Source organism: Periplaneta americana, chromosome 10, assembly GCF_040183065.1.
Source record: "Periplaneta americana isolate PAMFEO1 chromosome 10, P.americana_PAMFEO1_priV1, whole genome shotgun sequence".
In the NCBI taxonomy this organism is placed as follows: Eukaryota; Metazoa; Arthropoda; class Insecta; order Blattodea; family Blattidae; genus Periplaneta; species Periplaneta americana.
This window is the reverse complement of record NC_091126.1, coordinates 67294654-67300653: the sequence shown is the minus strand read 5'-3', so window position 1 is coordinate 67300653 and position 6000 is coordinate 67294654.

The window sequence follows — 6000 nt, the reverse complement described above, 5'->3', positions numbered from 1 at the left end:
GCGCTGTGGAAAATGAACCGTATTTCTTATCGCAAAACCGTATAGTGCTAATTTTCACTAAAATTTACTACAGTATTGTAGAATGTATCTAATAATAGAAACATTATCAAAGTTTAACACAAAAGTGAAGTCAAAAATTGTTACAATCAAAACTTATACGCATTTTATTTACTTTGAGACAGCCAAATGAAACCATTTAAATGTTCATGAAAACACACAACTAAGAGAATCGCAATTACAGATAAACTTGTGGCTAAATTTCTCGTAACACGTTACAATTTACAATGTCAATAGCAGCTCATACTTGTGAGAATGGAAGAAGAGATTTGCAAGGAGTGAGGGATGGTCAGAAGAGAACAGATTATTGCAAATTGAACAATAATTGTAAAAATCATTCTTTTACTAATTTGTAATTTCCCAGGACCGTATTTAAGACGTACGGTTTAATGCTCGAACCAAGCTTCGTACGGATAAGGGCGTAAACCCCGTAAATGTACTGTTCAAATCTTACTGTTGGCAACACTAACTGAGCCAGAGTAGTAGCACAGTCTAGTATATACCGTCACGAAAGTCAATACGTAGGGAATATGCATCCATAGATACTTGCTAACCACTACGATCGCTACTATCGCCTCATCACAGACAATGGGGGAAATAGTACCGGCACAGTCTATTGTTCCTAGTACCCTCAACAACTCAAGCTTCGTGACTGTATATACTAGACTGTGGTAATTCGGTAGAAAACGTTGGTCAGTATGGTGGACATCATCTATGATCAGTGGCAGGTTAGGTTTGGTTTGTTCAGGCTTTTGGTATGTCTACCAACAATGTATATGCAAGACATGCCAAAAGCCTGAACAAACCAAACCTAACATGTCACTGATCCTCGATGATGTCCATAATATTGACCAACGTTTTCTACCGACTTACTTATAAATGCCTTTTAAGGAACCCGAAGGTTCATTGCTGCCCTCACATAAGCCCGCCATCGGTCCCTATCCTGTGCAAAATTAATCCACTCTCTATCATATCCCAGCTCCCTCAAATCTATTTTAATATTATCCTCCCATCATGTCTCGGTCTCCCCAAAGGTCTTTTTCCCTCCGGTCTCCCAAGTGACACTCTATATGGATTTCTGGATCGCCAATACATGCTACATGCCCTGCCCATCTCAAACGTCTGGATTTAATGTTCCTAATTATGTCAGGTGAAGAATACAATGTATGCAGTTCCGTGCAGTTGTAAGTTTTCTACCGATTTACCAAATTCATTTGTACTTCTTGTTCAAATTAAAAGAGTTTTAAATTAAACATAAGCACGCACTAAGCTATAGCCTATAGTTTATGAGTAAGGGACGGATTTCTAGTTCCATACCTAATTTGTTTGCTATGTTCTAGAATCTAGACATGTTATTCATGTAATCATGTACCAATACACAGGCTCACTGTATTAAAATTCTATAGGACCTAAAATGATTAAATTCATCATAAACTCCTACAAATATCTGTAATCTATGTTTGTGCCTGAAAAGAGCTTTTTTGTATTTTGTGTATATTTAAAAGAAATACCAGTACTAAAAATGCAAAAATATAAAATAAAAATAACTATAAAAATACTATTTAAACGTAAAAAAAAAAAAAAAAAAAAAAGAGAGAGAGAAAAATGCTTACAAACATTGGTCTGTTAAGTTCAAATAATAAATATTCACGAGAGTATCTTAAATAACAAGAATAAATACCAGAATAATATATTGCATGTTGTCTATAAGAATACAAATATAAAGTGTAAGCTGTGCCAAATATAAATTATGAATATAGTTAACTATGACAAACATTTCATATTGGTTTTAGAAGTGAGAGAGAAGAAGATTTTTACCTATTTCCTGGAACCGTAGTTTGTTTGGAAAATTCCACTGTAGCACAAAATGGTTGGTAGGTTGTTCAAGTTAGGCAAGAGTTTACAAATCAGTTTTTGCGTCAATGCATCGAAGTTATGCAAAATGAAACTGACCAATCAACAGTCAGTCTCACACTAATAGAATCTGACTCTTCAGTTCAGAAGCACTCATTGTCAGCACCAGTTCTTTGCACATAATTCCACCTGAAGTGGAATATTTACTAAAATTGATATTATTAATATTGTTAATTTTAGGTAAACCCCTAAAAGGCCTAAATTGGATTTTATAAAGTCCTAAATCTCTCTTTTTAGCACCTAGAAATTCGTTCCCTAGTTATGAGTATAGAACTACAATTTAATATTTCTGACTTTGTAAGGAATTTGGAGGTTTTTGTGTGTTCTTTGTTTTTGGGTGTCTCCAATTCACTGTGTGTGATGTGTGAAGATTACTTGTACACAGAAACAAACCTAATGTCATTTTCTACAAGTCATATTAAGGAATTTCCAATTTTCACTACTTGCCTTTATAGTGTCTGCTACCATGGCAATATTAATTCTTAATGAAATTTGTTGATTCACACACTAAGCACTTTTGACGGTTTCGCATCAGCTATAATTAGTGACTGGCTAAAATTACTTTAACCTCAATACGGAAAGATGAGCAGTAAACACCATGTTCTAGCCAATTTTGTTCCAGACAAAAAACTCCATTTCCTGTCCCATAAATGGTAATTTTCCAGTAAAGCTACACAAAGAAGGCATAATTTTCTTTTGCTTTATTGGTTGTGAGATTGTATATAGTGATAAACATGTGGTTGTTTTAGTTTGCAGCCACAAATACTTTCAACAAAAATCGTTTCTTACATGTATATTCTAAACTCTTGTAACTCTCCCACTTGTTACCAATGTAAGATTTGAGATGTCCAGGGTGCAATACTAGGGACACGGACCATTTCCTTAGTGCTGGTAATTCGTTCTGAATTTTCACATGTTATATTGGTAATTGGTAACAAGTGCAGGGTGCTACAACATTGCGTTAGTATATAGAGGTAAGAGAGGTATCAAAGGAGCTTTATGTTGAAAGTATTTATTGCTGCAAACAAAACCACGTGTTTCCTTACCAGGGGCGGCTTTTGAAGAGGGGCTGCGGAGCTGCAGCACCCCCAGACATTTGTGACTCTTGTATCGTTTTATGTTGTGAAATACATTTATGATACAGTCTCTATTTAGCGGCTCGAATTTTTTAAAATTTCGCTCTCATTGACATGCACGCAATCGTTAGTGAAGTCACTTCCTCCCCTGGTGTTGCCAGAGCAAAGTCAGAGACAAGGACTATGGGTGAAGCCACTTCCTCCCCTGGAGCTGCCAGTCCCGTCTCGGATGCTTTGCACGTTAGTTTTACCCCTCCCCCTGCTGCCCCTGGCCATGAATCCAGAGTTCCCAGGTGCTGCAAAATTTGCAGCAACTTGTCAGTAGCGCGCAGTTTTAAATAGCCTACGTTTTCTTTAATGTGGGTATAACAAGTGCAACAATGTTTAATTCTGTACAATATTTACAGTCTATTCAGTTCAGTACCTTAACAATTCAGGAGAAATGTGAAATTAAGTGCCCATCAGTTGAATCTCATAATGGAAAGAGCCGCTAAACAAAATACAAAGACTCGCATATTTTTTACTCATTTATCCAGTATTCCTGTTTTCTTCTCTCGATCTCCATACAGTCTGTATTAGATTAATGTGTTTCAAAGACAATTCCATCAGCTGGGGCAACAAGATGGAGTTTTAAAATAAGAACAGTAAATGTTGTTCATGAGAAGGAGTCATTGCTAGAATGTTTTCAAACCATAATGGAATCTGGAACATCTAACATCACAATAAATGAGGCAAGCGCCCTGGTGCGTGCTCTTGAAGGTCCTGAATTCAATTTCTGGCTCATTTTTTTCATTTATTGATGTATCATGTAGATATATTATACAACCAACTACAACGTCGCCAATTAGATATTTCTAAGGTCCAAATCTGCATATAAAAAAAATAAATGATGGTTTATTTAACACACTCGCAACTGCAGGGGGTTATATCAGCGTCACCAGTGCCGTAATTTTGTCTTGCAGGATTCTTTTAAATGCCAGTAAATCTACTGACATGAGCCTGTCTCATTTAAACACACTTAAATGCCATCGACCTGTGCCAGGATCGAACCCGCAACAGACTATGCCACCGAGGCCGATTCTGCATATCAAGCTTTGTTAATGCCATACAGACAATATGGAACAGTGCACAGTTGAGCAGCGAGATCTGTGAAAATGAAAGCCCTAAAAAGCATCGTAAAGTCGAAGGGATTCAGACAAGGGTTGCGGCAGCCAAGGAATTGTGTGACCTCATTATCACACAAGCTAACACCCGATTCCATTCATAGATCATCTGATATTATCTTCTCTTCTGTGTGAAGAAAAATTTGAATGCTACAAGAGCTCATTTCCTGAAAATGATCTAACTGTATGTGTGAAGCTTTTTCTAATGTTCGATAAAGACAACCTAAAAACGTAACTCGCTGTGTTGTATCAGAGACAAGAATTCAGAAATATCAGTGATGCAGTCAAGTTCTTGCAGTTTCTTCTATCTGAGAACTTGCAGGCCTCATTTTCAGAAGTTGTGAAACTACTACGCATAGCTATCACCATACCAATGACAATTTCCGAACCACAACATTGCTTTTCGTGTTTGAAAAGAGTGAAATCCTATCTTAGAAATACGATGAGAGAAGCGAGACTGACCGCATTAACTATGTTTTTCATTGTAAAGGCTATGTTAAACGACATATCTGATTTTAATAAGATGATTCAAAAGTTTGCAACCTACAAAACAAGGAGCATGAAACTAATCTTTAAATAAGGTAAGTTGCATGGTTTATTTTTGTATGCAGCCCCCCCTGAATTCAATACCCACGAGCCGCCACTGTTCCTTACTAGTATGTACATCTCACAGAAGCCAGTGAAGCAAAGGGAAACTATGTCTTCTTCAATGTAGCTTCCTGGAGAATTACCACAAAACATTCTGTTCCTGTCTTGATTGCGTTATGTTGTCATCTCGTTGTCTTAGAAAGAGTATTATGGCTGCACAGCTAAGATTTGCATGCAGAGTAGAAACAAAATCAGGAATTTGTAGTGGTACAGTTCCCCCCCCCCCCCAAGTCGGATTCATTACATAGGGGTTTTTCAAACATAAGAGTTAAATTTATTTTCTTCATGTTCTACACAATCTTAAACATTCTGGCACTGGTTTATTACACGAGAAACCGATTTTTTTTAATTACCATGGCGGGTTTGTTTCTGATTGTTCTAGTGGTGGTGTTATCAGTACACTCTTTCCTGTAACTTGGCCTGCAAGATCACCAGATATTAACGCAGATTATTGGATGTGGGGCTATCCAAAGCAAAGAGTATTCTTGAGAAAACCTACGAAAATTAGTGAGTTGAAGAGCTCCTTCGCACACAATGTGGCAGATATTCCAGAACACGAACTTAGAGCTGTTGTATACAGCATTGAAGAGAGGCTGTTACCTGTACAAGAACAAAATGGTGGATACATACATTTACAATTAAGTTATTGGAATGGATGGCGATGCAGAAAATCCCATTGTTTGTGTAATATGCCAGTGCCAGAATTTTTAAAATTGTGTAGAAAATGAAGTAAATATAAGCAATTAAATTACCTCTTACTTTTTAAAACTCCTATTTTAAGACCAATTTACGAAGAAGAAATCCAGTTAACAGTTCATTTTCAGATTAGAATTACAAGCAATTTTGCATTCTTTAAGGTCTATTCAACTCTCAAATTTCAATATTCGGTGAGAGGATTAGTTCACTTCAACATTTATAAAATTATCATGTGATACTGGGTAACATTTCATCTAGAAATAATTAAGAAATTGAGCAAGTTACCTCAGAACAATGAATCTTATGTACTACAGTAGAGTATGTCACTTGAAGGGATCTTGGCAGTGTAAAGTGATATGAAATGACACAATACAAGTGCCATATGGAGGACTCGCCCTCCCCCCCCCCCCAACGGAAAGGAATTTTATCTCATAAGCAAACTTGAG